At 39.8% G+C, this 22,864-nt stretch overlaps 1 long non-coding RNA gene across 1 annotated transcript; it reads right to left on the reverse strand.

The window, feature by feature from the left end:
• Positions 1-4,922: 4,922 nt before the first annotated feature.
• On the reverse strand, positions 4,923-22,847 carry LOC133486777 (uncharacterized). The gene is made up of 3 exons (XR_009791122.1): positions 22,708-22,847; positions 22,597-22,621; positions 4,923-5,618 (listed from the first exon to the last, which is right to left on the reverse strand). It is a non-coding gene; the product is annotated as an uncharacterized LOC133486777 (long non-coding RNA).
• Between the last annotated feature and the right edge of the window lie 17 nt (positions 22,848-22,864).

A 22,864-nucleotide genomic window follows, 5' to 3' on the forward strand; every position in this document is an offset into this window, starting at 1 on the left:
GCGGGGTACACCCTGAACTGGTTGCCAGCCAATTGCAGGGCACACATAAACAAAAAACCATTCGCACTCACATTCACATCTAGGGGGAATTTAGAGACTTCAATTAACCTACCATGCATGTTTTTGGGGATGTGGCAGGAAACCAGAGTGCCCGGAGAAAACTCACACAGGCACGGGGAGAACATACAAACTCCACACAGGCGGGGCTGGGGATTGAACCCCGGTCCTCAGAACTGTGAGGCAGACGCTCTAACCGGTCTGCCACCATGCCGCTGAAGCTGAACTTGAAAAAAAATAAAATTAAATAGTCTTCAGACATAAGTGCATAAATACACGTATATCATTATTTATATATATGTTATGATATACGTAAAGGTGGAACTGTGGGCGACTGGTGAGCACATCTGCCTCACACTTCTGAGGACCAGGGTTCAAATCCGGCCTCGTCTGTGTAAAGCAACGGCTCATATCTCAAAACACAACTGCACAAGTAAACTGTGGTACGGGCTTGGCCACGAATGAAGCAAACTCTTAAGTCATTGCAATGTGATTCAGTAATTCAGATGGCAGGAGATGCTAATGAAAGCAAGTTTTTCAACATTCATTCATTCATCTTCCGTTCCGCTTATCCTCACAAGGGTCGCAGGTGTCCTGGAGCCTATACCAGCTATCTGAGACGCTGAACTGGTCGCCAGCCAATCGCAGAGTTTTTCAACAATAAAACTTTATTCCAAGAATATGATATTATGACAATTTCCCAAATTATTATTATTATTTTTGTGTTTACTAATTTGTCCTACTACCACTAGTAAAGTCAAGTTATCACATGAACAAGTTCAAGAATGATGTTAAACTGCCTTTAAAGAACGTGCCAATCGTACACTAACGTTTGGACTAGTTATTCCTTCGCAATCATAGCAAGACCCAAACAAGTTCTTTTCAACAACTCAGAACTTGAGTATAGTCCTGAAAATCCATCACACACTTTCTGCACTGTCCAGGGAAACAAAAAAATGATGGTTCAGGTAGGTATAGACTTGTGTGATACTGAACCCTGACTTCTTTTAGCTTGTGCTTAAATTCACATTCACACTTTTTGACTGACTATACGCTTGCTCATAAAATGTGCGTCTGAACGGCAAACAAGACTGCTGGGAGCAAAAACTGGAGTGAATTTCACCAAGGACACGTGAGCACACGCCGGAATAATTCAGAAGTGAATAACATGTTAAGAGTTAATCAAATGAAGTGAATAAACGAACAAAAGGGGGTCGTTATCTTGTCTGTGTGTTTCCCCCGTCGTAGAATCCTCACGCAAATGAACGTCAATAGATATTCCTGTACAGCAGCTGTCTTGCAAATTATTCAGCAAGTACGATTTTTGCAGTTGAAGAAGTCACCAGAAAAGCATTCACCTGAGTCACAAATGAGTATGTAATTGACTCCTTCGGGAAAATAACTCAGCCTAACTACTGGAAATAATGTGTAAATTCAATACATTTCCTAATGAGCTCATTTGAGTTTGCCGCAATTATATTTGCCAGTCTAGGTGCAGCCGAGTTGAGGTAAATAAAAAACCCTCACTTCCACCCACCTCCCTTCTATTAATTAAAATTAGCATATGGGCCTGTCAACACTTCTCAGAGGCACGTTGTAACAATGCCATTTAGCCCTGCTTCAAGCAATGCCAGCGCAATGAATGAATGCATGCGGCGGGTAAATGCCTCCCCACCCCTAGCGACAGGGGCGGAATACGACTGGCAGTGCTGGATCTGACGCACAAAAGAGGCTGCGTTTTAACAGCCAGGGCCTGGCCTCTGACCAGGGGCCATCCACATCAACACTGCTTACACTCCACCATACCTCCCAGCTACTGGCCCGGTCTGCTAGCTCTATAAACACCGAGCAACAAAAACAAATGAAGACCACTACACTGCGAGCATGCGTGTGCAGACAGGAATGAAGATATGTAGGTTCCTGCTGGGGGGAGAAAAAAAGCATTTTATCTTCCTTTTCAAAACAGCAAATCTTCCTTGACTGTTTTGCTTCATCTAAACAACAGCAAGGAGTGAAGATACAGTGGTACCTTAGCTTACAGGTGAGCTGACTTAAGAGTTTATGAGATATGACTCATCGCTCGGATGATTTCTTTGTCTTACCAACATTAGATGGTGGCAATTAACTTCAGAACAAGCAGCCGATAGTGAACAATTCATCAAAAAATCAAAGTGCTTGCTTCAAGCGGTTTATGGCTACTCCCAGTTGAAGTTTAAAGGAAAACTAAACTTTATACAAAGAGAATTCCATGTTGTGTGTTTAATAGAGAGAGGACTTCAATACATTAATCGTGATTACTTAAACAAATAATTACGTTTTTTTTTTTTAAATTAACAACGCAGAACCTTTTGTCAGCGCACAATTCCTGGTACACCGATTACACTGACGCATACGTCGATCAATCGTCTCGGTTGGAGTGATGCGCAGAAACAATGTGCAGTAACTCAAAATGGCGTCGGCCATAAACGCTGGCTAAAAAAAATAAAAAATCGTGAAAATGTTTTTCAAGTAAATGCAGCAGCTCTTATAAGAATAAAGTAAGTAATATGATAGTCTAAGATGCAGTCTTATTTTGAAAATTTTGAATTCTTGATCGCTTTCTCAGGCCCACTCGAATCTAAATTCGAGTCACCACCAATTTGTGCACATTAAAAGACATTTCATCTTCCTTTTGAAAACTACAAATCTTCCTTGACTAAGTGTTTTGCTAGATATAAACAACATCAATGCTTGAAAATAGTTATTCCCTCGAACCACCCAGGATAAATCAGTAATAAACTTAATATATTCTTATCAAAAGGCACCAGAAATGAAGAGCCAATGAGCAAAGCACTCCCTTATTGTTGTCTGTCATCGTTACACCGACGCTGCCAGTGAGCGGTATTGTTAATCAGTGGAGCACGCGAGGCTCGAATTGCATTGTTGTGCCAGGATTTTAAAACAGGCAGAGTTATCAATAGAGCGCAGACTATCAGACTCACTCGGCTGTGCCTCTCGATACACTTCACAACCTCGCGTCGCACGTGACGCACAGCCAGACGTGGTCGTGCACAATCGGGCCGCTATACCAACAAACTCTTTGTTTCCACAATGGATCCAGGTCTACGTCTAACGGAAAGATGACACAATCCTTCCAACACTTTTTTTTAATTAACAAAATCTCGTCATAGCAGTTATGGATATGAGGAGCCGGACTACATTAAGACATAATTAACCCTATGATTTGCTTGTGGTGGCTGTACAAAGACAAGAGTGGGGGAGAGAAGGCCCCAGCTGATCTACACACTGTGATTACCTGGAGCACAGGAGCAAATGTAAAACCCTTGGGCTGGATTTGATATTTCCATCTTTCATATTTCTTGTGTCCTATGACCTGGACTACGTCTAACAGACCTCGACTGGAGGTCATGAGGAATCAGAGGCAAAGGGAGGAGAGGGAGGAAGGGGTATTTCCTCCTCTTTTATTTACCTGAGTCTCTTGAGATGGCCAAATGCTACACACACACACACACACACACATGCACACACACACACTCCTGCAACCCTCATCACTCCCACCCCAGCACTAAAAGAATCACGACTAACTTTTTCTCTGTCAAGGCGGCTATTAAAAGATTACATATTCACAACCTTTGTGAACAGACCCTTAATGAGGATGAAGACAGACTGCTGCAGTTTGTCTCCACTCCGTAGTGAAAAACTACAATATGGTGTGGATGGAATGAGCGCTATCTTCAGGAAAAAGGGATCACAAAATAAACTAAACACCATATAATTCATAATTCAACCAAACCTGTGTGTACCTCATATTCAGAGAACATAAAATAAATACGTTTGTTCAAATTTGGGTTGGCATTACAACTATTAACTGTCAAGTTTGCTTGATTTGATTAAGATAACTTTTGGCCCCACGATCGCGATTTTTCTGAAATGATGAGATGAAAGAATAGGATTCTAACCAAGACATCCTTTTTTAAAAAAAAAAAAGCATTTAAAAAACAAGGTGATACAATAAAATTATGTTTACAAGACGTTTCACAAGAAACAAAACAACAAACTTGGTGAAGGGTGAACATAAAAAGATGTATTTTTAATATTCATATGAGGATAAGGGTGGTGTACAGTAATTGTCCAATGACGTGGATAAAAAGGTACCCTGATTAATCCTTTTACTGCCCTGCACTTTAAATCCACCATACATTCCTGCGCATAGCTTTCAATGAGTGTTCCACACCATTCCTCCAAACGCGGGCGTGTGTAGTGTAATGCACCCCCAAATTCCTCTCATCCCTTCCAGCACAAAACACCCATTGCAGCAGGCTGCCACTAGCTGATTCAATCAAGTGTGTTACATTGTACACCCATGGGCAACAAGGCGACTTGTATTTTAATTAATAATGTAATACCCCCGACTCAAAGGCATGGCCCTTGGCATTGCTACAGTGGGTTTTTTTTTTTTTCCCCCCCCTTTCTAAATACTCTCAAGATCCCATTCAAGATGATGTAATCAGTTTTCTATACGCACCCCCAACTCATGTGAATGGATTTACTATAAATGTAACAATATTAAGTACACCTAAAATCTCATGAGAATCAACAGTGTAAAAAGATATGCCTTTGCAAAGACTTAAATGTTTAGTATTGATTGACACTAGAAAAAAAATGTACAGATAAATTAAAACCCCTTTCAGAGGAATCAAAATGGCGCCTGATTGTGTGAAGATAAGTGGTAATGTTTTGTTTGTTGACCAGTGTAATTAAATTGAGTGCTTTGGGAGCAAATATTGGAGTTACATGAGCGCTGTATGGTGGCAGTGTAATCAATTCACAACAAGCAGCAGTTTGGATTCTTCAAAAATGCCATCTTTAATTTAATGCCATCTTCAGTTGACGTTTACTGTCAAAGTACATGTAAAATTAAGAGAATTACAAGTGTATTTCAAACAACCACATACTGTAGCTTTGCCTCAGGAAAGCCCTTATTACTAACAAACAATGCAAAATGCTGTAGATGGGCGAACGAAAAGCATCGATAGTCGTGGTGTTATAATTGTTTAAGGGACAGAAATTTGAACACAAACAGTGGAGCAAAACATGTAGACAGGCAATATAAGAGTACACATAGGCATACATTCTTTATCCTTTGGGGAACAAAACTAATATTACAGCAGCATACTGTGTAAAACTCTTCTTCACGTGTGTCACTGTCTGTATTATACTGCCCCCAGATGGCCAAGGTGCGCACAGCAGAAGGAGTACAATCTGGGGTTGGAACGAATTAATGGCATTTCCATTCATTTTAATGGGGCATCATGATTTTCAACTTTGACTGTTTTGAGTTACAAGCCTGGTCACAGAACAAATTCAACTCCTAAGCCCACACATGGCGGATGACTGGTGAGCACATCCGCCTCACAGTTCTGAGGACCAGTGTTCAAATCCCAGCCCCGCCTGTGTGGAGTTTGCATGTTCTCCCGGTGCTTGTGTGGGTTTTCTCCGGGTACTCCGGTTTCCACATCCCAAAAACTTGCCCGAAGATAGATGGGATAGGCTCCAGCACCCTAGTGAGGATAAGTGGAACGGAAGATGAATGGATGAAGCCCAGACACCACTGTATATTCTATTGGGGGAAAAAATCTGTTTATTAGCAGTTTGGCCTTGGCTGAGGTTGCACTCTACTTGTCTATGTAAAGCAGTGATTCTGAACCACTGTGCCGGGGCACATTAGTGTGCCGTGAGTGCTCTTCAGGTGTGCTGTGGAAAATTATACAATTTTACATAATTGCTCAAGAATTCTTGATTTAATAAGAAATAATGTATCTTTGTTCATCTATTTATGCCAATGAGGCATAATGACAGACAGAACAAATAAATGCTCTTCTATTAGATGGCAGGAAGTACATACTGTAATTAATGTATCCACTTTTTGTGACATTTTTGTTTGTTGGTGTGCCGTGAGATTTTTCAATTGTAAAATAAGTGCCTTGGCTCCATAAAGGTTGGAAATCACTGGTGTAAAGACATCACATTTGGAACATAAGATTGTTCAGGTCTACCTCATTATATTGTGACCAATGAGATTACAGTATATCTTGATGGTAAAACTAGTGATTTTATTATAAACAGTATACATATTTAGTAGCAGGTTACAGACATATTTCTGCTACAGAAAAATTGAATTGGGTTTGGGATAAAATTATGATACATTTAATAGCATTAGAAAAGAGTGGCGGGAGATGAGAAGAACAATGTTCCATCTAAACAGAGTACATGGTGTGGATGAAAGTTAATGTTAAGGGCTATGAAGAGGGAGACATGGCCCTGGGTGCAATGTTGTGGGGAATAACGAGCACAGTGAAGGGTGAACGCACGCTTCTTTGGAGATCCTGCACCCGAAAGGAGCCTTAGGGAGCTCAAGGGCTTGTGGGATACGGGGCTGTGCTCAACCTTTATCTGCAGCCACACACACACACACACACACACACACACACACACACACACATCACACACACGAGGACAATGGCGAATGATGGCACATTTACAGTACGCCCTGAGAAGTACTGACTCATTTGTTCACACATAATAAAGATATTAAGTGAACACATAAAAATAAATGACTGCCTTACTTGCTTTAAGGCAGGAAAAGATATTTATTTTTTTAAAACAGCATGGGTCAGTCATGTTTTTAAGCAACATTTCTAGCTTTAATAATAGAACATTTGTGTTTTAATAAAATGTCTATTTGTTTGCAAAACCCTACCTGGCATGACCACTTAAATGAACCATCTTATATTCTGTTGTCTGCATTTTGTGATTTTATACTTTGAGGATAAAAATGTTCTTTTTAAAAATCACAAACCTGTTTTTTAATGAAAACAAACATTTTAATTAGCTGAAATGCGCACAGCCGCCAGTAAATCCAAAGTGATTATTCCTGCCCTGGGAGAAAGGCTGTCTCCTTGCGCTCTGTCAAAAGGTCAATTATGGCCCCAAACTGGCATGCAGTGACAGTGACCTGGAAGCGCGACTGATGACCCCACGTCCAGGGGCCCAAAAGAGTTGATCATCTAACATGCAGGCTGCCCGCAGCCATGGAAATCTGACATTTGTCCTTATTCAAATGAACACAAACAATATGCATCTCATGCCTCGGCCTAACCTGTGCCAAATTTAAACCCGCGTACTTATTGTATTGTCCTCCTAGACAAGGCAGTGCCTTTTGCCTACTGGTACGGTCGGGTCAGAGGTACCATTATTGCAGTACACTACACCAGTCGCTTCATAAGGCAGACTACAGATCTGATACAAAAGCTGTATCAAAGAATCTGAATAATAATTGGATTTGGATTGACGCTTTCTCAGAAACATTTATTTCACAAGATGATTACAGACTGTGAGCACATCCTCACCTTCCTGCTCATTTTAAGTTTCACATCTTAAATTCATCTAGAATATTAATGTGTGCTTTCAGACAGAGCCAATTTAACAACTGTGTACAGAGATATTTATTTTTCCAACGTCCCTCAGACAACAATAATAAAGCATTTATTTGAGGCCTGCAATGCAACATGAACTTAGTGCTCTTGCGTTGTGTCCTGATAAACAGTACTTTATCACTTGTCAACCAGTGGCTTATTAATGTGGAACATTGGAGCTCTATAGCAAGGAAGTTACAATGCTTAAGCTCTATGGAAAACTAGTCATTATTGCAGCCTGTAGCTAAAGCGTGTGATCATTTCAGCGGATGTGATGTGTTTGCAGCTGTCACTTTTTCAAGAGACTTACTACAATACGGTGGAACATTCAAAGCTGCTCTAGTTAAAAAATGGCAATGTTTTAAATATCATTTTAACGTCCCTTACTGCCGTCTAAGACGAGTTCATTATTGTAAAATAAAATGAAGTGCATCCATCGATTTTCTATAGCACTTCCCCTTCCCTGGAGCCTATCCTAGCAGACTTTGGGGAAGGGGTGGGTCACATTCTGGACTGGTCACCAGCCAAATGCTGAACCTAAATGAAAAAGACTACTACTCCCCCTGAGAAGAGTGCTGAGAGACAAGTTCTGGAGTGGGAACATTATAGTGTTTGCGTAGCTATTGCTATAATTAACGGTTCTCATAATTTTGGCACCAAATTCCACCCCAAAAAATATGTGGTTCTCCAAATAAAAAAAATTTAAAAAGTATATAAAATAACTAAATGAGGCTTCAAAATCATAAGGAATCAAGCCGTTGCCTCAGCTCTTAGCTGTCGGCATGTCCGCTAAATGTGCTGAAACCATGCCCCGCTCAAATGTCAACTGTCAATCAAAGACCACTACTGCGACCTGGAAAAAAATGGATGCTACCTCATCTAGCATATTTCTTATGCCTACACATAACTACATGTTTGTAGTTATCAAAAACATATCCGTTTAAAGCCGGACTATATCCCACCAGATCATCATGGGGCTTTTCCACGCCACATCAACGAGGCCAGGCCAGTGCGAAGCCCCTGTTCACACACTGGCTTCCACGTCGGACTATTTCCCCCTCCTTGCTTTTCCGTCTTTACTCTCCGTGTGCACACTCTCACGGCTGCAAACGAGGCCACGCAAGCAGACTATCTGAAGGGAAGATGCATTTTCCGGGTGTCGGCATAGCTAGCTAGCTAATTGCGCCAGATATCCGCTGATCCGGATGAAAGCGCTCAAGTTCTTATATAGTGGGCGGACTCTAAAGTGTGTCACTAAACACCATTTTGGCAGTGTCAAAAAAATAAATAATCAGGAAAACTGAAATAGTGAAAAACAGTTTACCCTTTATCTACAGTATATCGACATACTGTATACATAGTTTATATTTTCAGCAATTATTTTCAAAAATGTATGATGTATTTGGAAACATAAGAGTATCTCTAAACTCCCTTTAAAGCATCTTTAAGTTTGTCTCTGGAGAAATATTTTTTTTGTTTTTGTAGAATTTGTGTTCATTTATCCAAAAGAACATTTGTGAGGTCACTGATGTTGTACCTGAGAGACGATGTGGCTCACTATTTCTGTTCTAGTTTATCCCAAAGGTGCTTCATGGGGTTAATGAAGTTATTGCTCTCATGTTCTTTCACACCAAACATATCCAGCAAAATTTTGTATTTATGTGAAGAACAATCAATACTTTTACTCCGTTACAATGATCAACACTCCGCTCGCTACTTTTATTTATCCATTAGTGCGAGCACGATTTATTTTTAGACTTCATCATCGACTTCCGGATAGGGCGCCGTTGTGGCCGATCCAACATGATCACTAGTGTCATTTGACTCCAATTCACCAATCAGAAGGCACAAGGCAGTCACATGACCGCACACAAACCCTTCATGGGTTTAGGGAAAAGAAAAAACAGCCGCGTGAGTGTTTATTTTACAGATTCTGAAAAACAACAGCTTTGTCATGCAACTCTTAAATTGTGACTGCCCAAACTTGGACAGTCAAGCTTTCAAGCTTCTTCATGAAGTCCTTTACTGTAAGTGAATAAAGCAAATAATGTTTCTGTAGGGCCCAATGCATGTGTTGTTGGTTTTTGGGTAGTTTAAAATGTAAATAGTGGCAGGTGTGTGTGGATACCCATATATTATTATTTTTAATTTTATTTGACATTCATGCTCTGATTTTTATTTTATTTTAAATCACAAGTTACTCACGAGTTAATCTTTACTTGAGCAGGTTTTTGACTGAGTACTTTCTTACTCTTACTCAAGTAAATATTTGGGGTGACTACTTTTTACTCTTACCTTTCTTACTTTTATTCTAAGGTAAGAGTACTCTTGAGTACAATATTTGGCTACTCTACCCACCTCTGGTTGCTGATGGGCTATTCCCCTGAAAATACTCGCATTGCATTGTTGCTTCCTATTCAGTCCACACTAGTAGCCAGCTGCAGTTTTCACCCTACAATCTCAAAAATAAGGAAAAATGTGTTGCTTGAATGGTATTTTCTTAAAAGAGGAATTAAAACAAAAACACGACTGTTGTCCTTAGTGTGCAAAGAAAAACACGCAATGACAGTATGACAGGAACGATTGTGAAAGGAGATTGATAACTTTGCATGCCTCGCAGCTCTGGCTATATAACAATTATTATTTTTTTTTATTTATACTTATATTACAAAACAAAATAAATTCCATATCATGACAGTGTGATTGTACAGTTTTAACTAAAGCATTCTGATACAAATAAAAATGTTTGTAGTCATCAATTTTTACAATTATGTACTGATTTACAAAAGAACCACCGAAGAAGACATTCACTCCCATTTACGCAAGGTCCCTGAACGCACCTCACGTTCTCACGCAGCTGACGCGTTTGCCATGAATGGCGGCCGTGCTTGCACTGAATCGGTTGCCAAATATAGCGAATATCCGCTCCTTATAGTCTGTTCAGACGAGTTTGACCTGGAAGTCCCTAACAAAACCTGGTACTCTTGAATGAAAATAAACTTTCGTTCAAAAACCATTCTTAAACGCCAGAATGAGGGCGCTCTCAATTACGTTCATCAGGCAGAAATGAACTAAGTTCAGTTCACGTTCGCACAAAATACGAACTAGCTCGTGAACTTTCATTCATTAAACTTGTTCAGGTACAACACTGTCTAAGCATGCCTTTATGGACATTGAAAAAGAAAAAAGGCTTCCCCAAACAGTTCCCACAAAGTTGGTAGACTTGTCCAAAATTGTCTTGAAATAAGATTCAGGGGTCTCGCTTTACTTCAGTCTAAGGTCACATATGTCAAAAGTGTATGTAAAAATGAGGTGAGGCACAATAATGTTTGCCCTCCATACTAGAGTAAGAGTAAATTCACCTCTATGAGAATGTTTTTGCCATAGCACCGGTGCATACACAGTAAACCCCCATGTCCTCGACCCCCACCAAACAGCCCTTGCCTGAAGCAACACCTACCATGGTAAATGTTTATCCATGTGGACTCCCCATCTCATACTGTTTTTGTCTGTGTGTGCAGAAGGTGGCAGCCAGGCCGGGAACACCGCGGCAGGCAGGGAGCGCGGGCTCACATGTCTGCAGGGCGTTCCGCGGAGCATGATCATGAAAAGCTGAAACATGGAGGAAAGTGCAAAAGGTTGTGTGGTGGAAACGTCTTTCTTCTGCAAGTCAGTTAATTTCCTCTTAACCCCGCCGTGGCTCCGCATCGCTCTGCTACGTTTCAAGCACTGTGAAAACATAATACAGATCGCACTGCTGAACAAAAAAATAAATAAAATAAAATGATTATTGTATACTCTCAAATGGGAAAATGGAGACCAGTGGAAAAATGAAAGGGAATTGTTATTATTCCCCTTCATTCTAATTCATATTACAAGGAATTGAAAAACAGACACTGGATATCAGACTGTTTGCAGCCTTCAGCCATGTGGTATTAGTTTTAAACGCAGATTACTGGCAATAGCAGAAGAGAAGGGTCCAATCTTGGGGTGCCTCTCACAGACAGCCTCAATCAAAAGGCTCAAATGAATGTTCTTCTTTCGGGCTCAGTCAGCTGTAAACTGTTATTGATCCGAACAAATGAAATTTGTTCGCGTTGATCGATCAAACGCATTATCTCGAGTTTTCCAGTCTATTACCAGCAAGTGGAAACAGGGAAGGCGTCAATAAATAGAGCCGAGTCACCCCGGGTAGATTCCTTTCAAGCTTCACGCGCTGTAAATACAGTCGACTAAACATAAGCACTTCTACTTGAAGGTAATGGACCTGCATCATGACTAAACACTAAGTGTATGCAGTATTGAGACGCGGAAAGCACTTGGGTAACACCTTCAAGGTCTACAGACACTTGATTATGTACTGTATACTTGGCCTGGTCTTTTCTGCCCCTCTTAATACCTACCCCCCAAACCCAATCTATCCCCGCCCCACACAAGCACGCATGTGAAAGCCTTCCAGCTGGCACCCGCCAAGTGCACTTGGCAGGTCGGGGGGGAACATGAGAATTATACCTATATCGCCCCGGAAAGCAATTCTCAAATATCACTGGAGTACAGCACATCACCAGGGACCGGCGAGAGAGGAGGGCGTGTGAATGGAACAAAAAGCTCCTTCTGGCACTACTATCACAGGAGGAAAGTTTACTAAAACAAGGAGGCAGGAATGAGTCGACGAGTAGGAAATGTATCAACGGCTGGCTGTAAAAGTGCTGAAACTAGCAGGCCCAAGTGCAGCGTCTTAAGACAAATGTCAATTACTAGGAAGTACTTACAGCAGAACAACCTAGTCCAGGTGCATAGAGTCGTCTCAAATGTCCGTGTATATGTGCCACCCAGAGCAACAGTAATCAGATGAACACACACCAATTATGAAGGTCAAGGGGGTTTTGATAAGGATAATGTCAATGTACTTTTCTGTGTCATGAAGCCGAAAGGGTATTTATTTAAATGAGTAACAAAAATTAGTAAAAAAATAAATTAAAAAAAAAAAGAAAATCTGAGGTCCAACACAATCCTTCAAACGCTGATTTGTTGTCAACCTTATCAGCAGAGTTGTCCCGATCAGATAATGTGATTTGAAAATTGAGGCTCATCACGTAACTTTTAGCTGATTGGTATCGGTTGTTGTTCATGCCACAGTCTGTGCGTTTACTCTGCAGCCACATTGTGCCTTTGTCCCCAAAGTTGTGTTTGAAATGGCCACACATTTTCACGCTCATTGTTAAGAAGGTACCGAGTTAGCTGTGGAAACATTTTGCTTACAGGACCCACAGCCAGTGCAAGCCAAGTGATACTACAAACCAAGTCGCACAGGCCACAGGAGGCAAATGTATGGACAAACAGCTCACTAAGCACAAAGAGTGACAGGTTTGCAAATGTGATTCATTTAAACAATCTATTTTCAATCAAAGTCTTGAGTGTGAATTCTTTTGTGACAAGAAAACTTTCGCCCCAACGGCTGCATTTGACGAGGCAATTAATCAGGTGTTGTTTGTAGATGAGCGGAGTCAATGTGATATCATAAAAACACATTTTAAAAAAAACATTAAAAAAGCATTTTTGTTGAACTTTACAGGCTTGACTTTCAAATTCTAATTTTTCATATTGATTGATCGAATTTGAAATTGTGGGGCAGCACAGTGGATCAGTGGTGGTGAGCACGTCTGACTCACCGGTCTGAACAGCAGGGTTCAAATCTCGCTTTCCTGTGTGGAGTTTGCATGTTCTCTCCGCGCTTGTGTGGACTTTCTCTGGGGACATCTTCCCACCCTCCAAAAACATACAGTACATGATAGGTTCATGTAAGACTCTGAATTGTCCGTGAGAGTGAACGTGAGTGTAGAACGCTTTTTTTGTCTTATATATATGCCCTGCGACTGGATAGCGACCAGTACAGGGTGTACCCACCTCTCGCTCAAAGTCAGCTGAGATCTCGCTCAAAGTCTAGCTCACTCTCGACCCTGATTAGGACAAATGCTATCGAAAATGGTTTAACAGGTGAAATTTCCAATTGTACATCCTCCGGGGCATTCAATTGTGTATTCAAATTATTAGAAAATAGAAATACATTTTGTTTATCTTAAAATCACGTCATGATTTGTTATTTAATAACACTAACACCCTAGCTGAGAAATTAGAATATTACATTAAAAAAAAAACAATCTTCAACAGGAATTGTTTTCATATTTTCTTATATGTTTAATGAGCCTCTTATTTTTTAGTTGCACTCTATGAAGTGAATTACAGAAATAAATGAACTTATTTATGATAGTGTAATTTTTTTCAATGCACCTATAACTTTTGAACTGTTTAACTTTTAGTTTGATTTCCTACTCAAATAAACTAAAAAGACAATACATGAATCCCTGTTACCCTCAAGATCAACATACTGTATTAAGTGTACAAAACTTGCAGTGTGCTGTGAAGTTTGTTTAACTTGCAGCTAATCTGATCACGTTTCTGAATGTCCTTTTGGCATTTCGTCCCACCAACAGGACCTTACTCGAAATAGGAAGAGCAGCCGCACTACAGTGATAGAGCAGCTCTGTTAGCTCCTTTATTATGTAAAATTATTTTAAATAGCGCAAAAGCAGCGCAGCCTCATTTCTTCCACATTCCTGCCACTATCACGCCGGCTATTGATAAGATGTCTAAATTTATTGCGGAATAATTCTGCAGGAAAAGAGATAAAAGGTTGCTGAATAAAATATGAGGTGAAGGCTGTAAATTGTAGCAATGCATATCATTTCATTCAAATGTAGGACGCAATTACCATCTGCTACACTCATCAGTCCCCATCCTTTATGACTTAATTATATGTTTAATGTTATCAGATCAAGGAAAGGGCAAAACAGATGAATGAGAGAAACACAGGAAAGATTGGGCAACAAGACAAAAGGCAGATGCAAAGTAACATAAAGGGCTGAAATTGATTCCGTTCAGCAGGAAATGGGAAGTTAATTCCGATATAATGTTGCCTCATCTCCTGTGCCTTTCTAAGATAATAAAGCCAGCATGTTGCCAATTTGTCTCAGAGCAGTCAAACAAAAGGAGCCAGGTTTCTTTACATAAGTCATTTCACAATCAAGGTGATCCTTTCTAACAATACTAACTATATGAAACTCAAAGCCCAGCCTGCACATGGATATCGAATACAGAAGCAGAATCTTAAATTGTGCCTGTAGAAAGTTAAGCGCTTTCACAGTATTGTGTTTCTTTGTGAAATGTGCTGGTGTAAAACAAACACTGCTTAAGTGATTTTTACAAACTGAAACAAACTGTGAATGAGAGTAAAAAATGTTTCTTGATCCGAAACTTTATCCAGATCCACCCCCTATTCTTTTTTACCCTGGGCACTTGGAAATTTGTGGCAGTTCACAGGTTAGGTGCACGTACAGGTGTGATATTTCATGGTCTTTAAAAATGAGGTTTTAGCAATTCTGTAGTGACCATACCGCCGCTGTCGAGCGGAAACCTTGTACGTCCAAATATGGTCAATTTCCTATTTCTTCACAAATCGATACTCCTGGTATGTCCCCACGAAGTCTGTTATTTTTACACATAATTAACCAATTCAAAGTGTTGAAACGTGAGAGGAAATCTATTAAGTCTCTTGACCACTCAACTGTCTGAGAAGTGTTGTAAAACTCCACCTCTTCCCTCACTCTGCAGGAGACGTGCGGCATTATGTTGGCTCAAGATTGAAAGACTGGATGCTTTTTAGACATTAACAATTCAAAATAGTTTGGTTAGATAACCTACGTTTGTGTCAGCCTGTTTAGTTAATAATGGATCGCTATAATGCTTCGGTGCTGAAGGAACTGGCCAGCCATGAAGGTAACCATTTCCGCCAATTAAACTGCTTAAAGCTGCCGCACACTAAGCAATGGGGCCTCACCCGACTGAACAGTACAGTGTGCAGGGTTCCGCAATTATTTTCACGAGTGACAGCTCAGTCAACAAGTCTACAAATAGAATCTCACTCAGTACAGAACAGACCTCTGCCAAGGCTCAACTGTTAACAAGTGTCGTGTTTTTGCTGGTGTCGGGCGGAAACCATCTCCAAAACCATCACTTTTCACGAAACCCCAAAAAGCCATTTGGGCGATTTGTTGAGCCATTAACATTGCATCATCAAAGCGAGCGCGACATTTTCAAAAAATTATATTGGTCAATAACGATTAGGGAACAAATATTAAATTGAGCCAATTTGGACATTGGAGGTTTCGGGCCAAAACCAGCTCTTTGTCGTTTGTGCATTTGTTTGTGAGTAAGCAGGTTACTTTCCAGCATGGAGCATATGACTAGTAGAAGAGTGGTGACATTATGATTCTATGTCCTCTTCTTGGTCCTGTTCTATTCATGTCACACTAACTGAAAATAAATACTTTCCCTTATCTGCAGCTTAATCCAGATCCCCACGACAATTGAATTGTTTCTCCTTGGCATTAATTAAACCAAAAAAGCTAGAGGTGGCCTAAAACTTTTTCATTCTATGGGCCTCTTCGGTTTCTGGTTTATGCTTAGGGAACTTTCCTTTCCTTTCCTATCCCAGCAAGATGACCGGGAAGTACTGGGAGGAAGGGTTGTTTGAATTGTAAAAATGCTTCAGAAGGGTGCCTCAGTGCAACCTTTAACCTACCTTTTGCATAGGTTACTCCTGACCAACCTTTACAAAAAGAAAGGAGATATTTGTGACCCATAATTCTTTATGGCAGCAATATTTAAAGCCACAGGCCACCGACGAAGTTTACTGCAGTTTCACGCTAGAGACTTACATCAGCAATACAATACTCGCTGTCGCACAATGACGTCAGTGAAAAGTGGGGTCCAATTCATTGTAAACAGTGCTGTATTTTCCTATGTCCAAAAGAAGGAACTTTTCATCTCACCTTGAACCTATGACATTTCCACAAAGGTTAGAGAAAGGTGGTATAAAAAAAGTGAGGATGTACACTCAGAGTTGTTCCTGTATGAGTTCACTTGTTATCAAAGTTCCGACAGTGTTCCGATGTTTTAAGTTTTCTGTCTATCCATTTTCTATAGCATGAATCTTTAATACACTCACTGGTGGGTTGGCGCCTCTCCCAGCTGACTTTGGGCGAGAGGTGAGGTACACCCTGGACTGGTCACCAGTCAACCGACATTCACAGACATTCACACCGATGGACGATTTAGTCTTTAACTAGTCTGTTTTTAGAATGTGGGAGGAAGCCACAGTACCCGGAGAGAGGCCCCCCCACCAAAAAAAACCTAATTGGAGGTTGAGCAGCATAATGCATCAAGAGATTGTGTTCGACCTTTGAGGTTCCACGAAAAGGTTGTAAAAAAACCTACTGCAATGCAATTCCTTCACGCTTTTTGTATTCTGATAAAACATTAGCGAGGTTTTTATGACACTTATGTACATGATTTGTTTCATCACCATAGATTTTCATGTATTTAATGGGAATAAGACTAAATGTTCTCTGATGTATTATCTTCTATGAATCGAAACTTGACGATGATGAAACTTTTTGTGAGTGTTTAGATGCAAATCATGTAAGCCAGCATCCACAAAGCAAAGTGGGCTTGTCCAAATGGCTGTGGGCTAAAACGTTAGCCAGTGGGCATCCCAGGTGCCAGCGGGCACTGTCCTAACTGTGTACCTTTGGCCAGAATTCATTACAGGGTGACATTTAGGCCTGCTGCTGTCCATGCCAAGTCAGCCTTCTGGATGGAGACAAATTATGTAGTTATTTTTTATGTCGGACATTAAGTCATGTCCGGTGGGAGCCAAATTAGTATCACCTTCATGTCACCTGAAAGGAAACCGACAAAGGCTGTGGATGTCTTAAACAAGACGGCTATTTTGCTTACTGTGTAAAACATTCTTTTCTTACAAACAAGACAAGACTGAGTTAAATTATGCCGATATTACGATAAAGAATGTATCCAAGTACACCTGCACATTATAATGAAATCCAATACAAGTGCTGTATCAAACATTCCACCTTTACAGCAATAACAATGCTCAGTTTTGATAGACTGATTAAATATACTATATTGATTAAATATACTAAGTACTGTGGTTATAATATAACCACAGAGGTAGGATATTATAGTGAATATTTTGGTTACTTTATTCGGCTACACATTAATTATTTTAAATTCAAAGTTTCTTGAAATTAACCACAAAAATATGAATGGTGAAGGTATCATTTCTGTAGCTGTTTCCTCCAAACTGATTGCAGACTTTAGTTATTAGTCTTAGATATGACTGTAAAACACCACCAATTTTATGAGGATATTAATATACAGAAGCAGGTTGTAGTGGTGTGTATTTTATGATTTTTGACTTTATACCGCCGTACTGCACCTCAATAAATTAGATTTTTTTTGTGTGTGTTGTAAAGTATCATAGTGTATGTTCCAAGTTATTTTTAATATTGGGAGTTAATTTATGTGGCCACTCACCAGCCATAACATTAGATGCACCTGTACAAGCTCATGAGGTCTAGTACAAGAGCTGTATCAAAAATCCAGTTTCAAATTAACAGTACCAGTAAGTTTATTATTGGGGTGCTAGCCTAGGTGTCTCATACTAAAACATAAAAAAAATCAAAAGCTAAAAAATAGTCATTATTTGCATTATGTTTGAGAAAAGGCTTATGTTGCTTCTTATACAGGCTCGATTCTTTCGAATTTTTCCTCTACTTTACAGAGAAATGTGGTTGCTTTATGAGACCATATAGGCCAAACTGCAGCTTGATAAAACCGAAACAGAACTAAAGCGCCATCTCGTGGGGAAATGGTCAGTATAACTCAATTGATAGTATATTTGTGTGCCCTCCTGTTAGCCATGTAAATGATGGGGCTGTAAAAAAAAATTTAAGTTTGAACTGATCAAATATTAGTATGACAACCAATAAATTGAGGGATGGGAAATTACATTAAATGTGTCACTGCTGCATACTCAAAAGATGCAGTAAAAGATTTATGACATTTATAACATTAGCGCACATTAGAGGACAATTAAAATTGAAAATAAAAATAAGTGAGCCGACCGCACTCGCTTGCACATAGGTCGCGATGAATTTAATGGCTCAAATTTGGTTGTGTGGTTTGCATTATTGTCCCAAATTGTAGATAATTGCTCATTGGAAGTATTCGGCATTCCCTTACACGCATACGGCGAGGAATATTTTCTCACTTTGAGCACAAACAGAAACAGCAGGGCATGCAATTGATTTGAAGTTAATTGTGCAAAGGTCTGCCTGTTGGGGGGAACATCTGTCAAGCTGTATAGCCACTAATTCTAATCATATTTCATTAGGAGTGCAAACAAATTGCATACATCACAATTAGGCTGGAAACTGTTATAAAACAAATTGGGTTTTACAATGAAGGGAAATTACATCACATAACTAAATATTATACCCGCCTCCCCGAGCCATATTTCTTAATGAATCCTCTAATTAATTTAATTGGCACAATGTGCATAATTTGACGATAAAAATGTCAATGGGTCAGACTTAAGCGTGTTTTGTTAGCAAAGCATGACCCTTATGTAAATGACACATGTTGTACATGTAATTGCTGGGTCTAATTAACATGTCCTAAAAGGTATCATAAGCATACATTTTGCTCATTTTACACACGCCAGTGTCAATTCACCATTTGCCTCAATTTAGTGTAATCCTCTTTGTGTCGAATGTCCCGTCATCTTGTTTTTCCCGATTAGGAATGACACGTCTTTGGACGACTGCACGCATCAAAATAAACACTCATCCAGCCTTTGCAATTAACATCATTGATTTGATCTTTATCAGGCTGGCACACAATATCTGGTATTTTAACATGTCAAAATAATTTTTGAAAATTTAAATCACCTGTTACCAAATTGATTGATTCATCTTACATGATTTAATTAAGTCTGTTGATTAAAATAAGGGGAAGTTCTACACAATAGACAGTGGTACAGCATAAAACATATGCTTCAGCATTAATCATATGCTTCTATCTGTATATTTATATGATGATATCAGAATCAGAATCATCTTTATTTGCCAAGTACGTCCAAAAAACACACAAGGAATTTGTCTCCGGTAGTTGGAGCCGCTCTAGTACGACAACAGACAGTCAATTTACAGAACACTTTGGAGACAGAAAGACATTGACAAAAAAAAAACAGTCACTGAGCAGTAAAGGGTTGCTAGTTATTTGGTAATGCCGGTACGTTTTTATTTATTTTTTTGACAATTGTGCAAAAAGATACAGAGTCCTCTAGCACTTAGAGCAGTTCGAATGACTAATATTGCAATAGTCCGGTGCAATGACCATTGTGCAAAGGGCGCCGAGACTTCAAGGAGTGTATGCGGTTTAAAGTGACGAGTAGTTTAACATTGTTTATGCTCAAGTCCATAAATAAAGCTGATTGATTGAATTGGACTAACTTTCACAAAAAGACTCAAAAATCATTATAACACAAATTAGTATTGCATTGAAGTCACATTTTTACCATTTATGCTGCTCAAGAGATTATAAATTGATGATTTGATGATACTTGAGTACTTTAGTTTATATTATATAATTTAAAAAGAAGGACAGTTAGATAAGATGACAAATGGACAGACAGATTGACAGATACATCAGATACATCAGATAGATAGATAGATAGATAGATAGATAGATAGATAGATAGATAGATAGATAGATAGATAGATAGATAGATAGATGAAAGCTAGAGGTGATGATGAACCATGAATAAACTTTTGTGTAATCCTAATGTGCCCGTTCCTTTCTCAACTATATGTATGTGCAAGTGTTCCACCCAACCTCAGTAACCCCTTCAATTTAACACCAAATACAAATTCACCTAATGATGCCATCACAAATGTGTGCATCTATGTTTAACTGTGTGAATACATGAATACATTGTGCAGCCCATGAAAGTACAGAAGACTTTGCCCGTGGGTTGTCCCGAGGCAAATCATCTAGCTCACACACACTAATGAAAGCGTGTGTAGTGTGGCTAAGGGCAGCCACCGCGGGAGCCGCTGCTGCCCTCCCTCCTTGTGGTGCTGTTAATAGTCTGCATGGAGCCAACGGAACTCCCTGGAAAGGCCAGCTGATGAGGAGGAAAACCTGTGGCCGTCTCTGCTAATCATCGCCTAATGGATGCACTAACATGCCTTTTAAAAGTGGTATGCTGTATGCGTCCCGTGTGCGTGTGTGCGTGTGTGCATGTGTGCATGTGTGCGTGTGTGCGTGTGTCGGTGTGTGTCACAATGGGTTAACGATTGGAATATTGGGATTAAGGATTTAATTTAGATTTTGATTGGAATGGGCAACTATTCCTCACCAGTGGCAAGGCCGGACCTATTTTGGGTGGGCTCAAGCTCATCCAAAACTTGCATTAGCCCACCCAATGAATTCGTCCTCAAATTAATTTGAAAAATATATATATATTTGTAAAGAACAAATGTTCTGTGGCGATAGCACACACTGTGGCATTGACTAAAAAAGTAAACGTTGTGAAAATCGGTTGAGAAATTAGCAAATTATGGTGTAATTTCAATGTCCGTGCATTGCCTTTGACCTTCCCAACATGGCTGACATGTAGGCACGTTAGTTAGCCGGGGCTGCTACGGCACGCTGGCGTTTAGTCTTCATATCTATGATCAGAACCGCTATACAAATTTCCAGCTGTGTTAACGCTAATCACCACGTAGTGCTTGATTCACAACCCTGACACAATCTATGAAATGGCTGTTGACCACACGCGATGCTTCAATGCCTCCTCTTGAATTGCTGTAGTTATGTGTCAGCACTGACTCGGCAGGGACTTTTAATGGTGCATACTATGTAGCTATTAGCTAATAAGATAATTAGGGACTTGGAGCTATCGCTAGCTAATTTAACAGAAAAGAGTTTTTGCCTAGAGCATCTGATACGATATGTCTCTATGAAGTGTCTTATGCCAAGATAGGGTGTGTTCATCCATCCATCCATTTTCCGTACCGCTTATCCTCACTTGGGTCGCGGGCGAGCTGGGGCCTATCCCAGCTGACTCTGGGCGAGTTGCGGGGTACACCCTGAACTGGTCGCCAGCCAATTGCAGGGAACATATTAAAAAACAAGCATTCGCACTCACATTCACACCTATAGGCAATTTAGAGTCTTCAATTAACCCACCATGCATGTTTTTGGAGAAAACCCACGCATGCACTGGGAGAACACGCAAACTCCACACAGGCGAGGCCGGATTTGAACCCAGGTCCTCAGAACTGTGAGGCGGATGTGCTAACCAACGGTAGACCGTGCCGCCAGGTGTGTTCATACGGTGTTGTTTTTTTTTTGTTGTTGTTTTTTTTGTGTGTACTTATGTCAAGTAAAAAATAGCTTGAAATAAGTGCAAATTGTCTGAAAACAAGGTGATGAGTCTTATTTTTTTAAGCCTTTGAGTTTTTGCAGTGTGGGTGTTTATTTTCAGTTTAAAAAAAACGCTGGCAGTATCAGGTCGTTTCAATTGCCATAACTACATGCGCTAAATCTAGTTAAATGCTAGTTTACGACGGGACACATTATGAAACACTGTTTGCAAATGTCTGCATTTCAATAGATGGACAAACGTTTTTTTTTTTTTTTAAAGAAGTCAACCAGGTGCAGGTGAGAGACTATAAAAAGAAAATACATTATTGCATGATAAAGAGTTTGTCTTTGTTCCTTTTTTCTGTAGTTGTATAATACTAAATTTCCAACACTGTTGTCTATTACTCACACCAAAAGGTGACCTTATAAATGACTCATTTCTACTTTAATAGACGTAGAGACTAGCTAAAATGTTTTTAATATTCCTTTCCTCTGAGATGAAAAACTTATATTGTTTTCATATTGCTACAAAAGCTTTGTGCTTTTCTGACAATAAACTAGACTTAATAATAATGTGATAAAATACAATATAATATATTAGCTTGGGTTTGATTAGATAAATAGATTGGATAAAATAGGTTACAGTAGTTTGGATATATACTGTAGACAGACAGACAGACGCACTCTCTGGCCTTCTCAGTCGTTCACTTACGTTCGACACGAACAATCCGGAACCCCTACCGATAATTAAACTGGCGTCACTTAACAGGTTAAACCACATTTTGAACTCAATAATGTGTAAGGAATTCACAACAGGTCTTACCAGAAAGTTCATGGAACGTGTCTTTAAATGTTCATATTCGTCTTCCTGATTTAACAAAGAACGATAAGAAACTCATCGACTGGCAGCTAAAATTGAAAAGTTTGAAGCGGTACAGAAAATGGATGGATGGCTGAAGCACTGGCAGCACGGCAGGGAT

Source organism: Phyllopteryx taeniolatus, chromosome 12 (assembly GCF_024500385.1).
Source record: "Phyllopteryx taeniolatus isolate TA_2022b chromosome 12, UOR_Ptae_1.2, whole genome shotgun sequence".
NCBI lineage: Eukaryota > Metazoa > Chordata > Actinopteri > Syngnathiformes > Syngnathidae > Phyllopteryx > Phyllopteryx taeniolatus.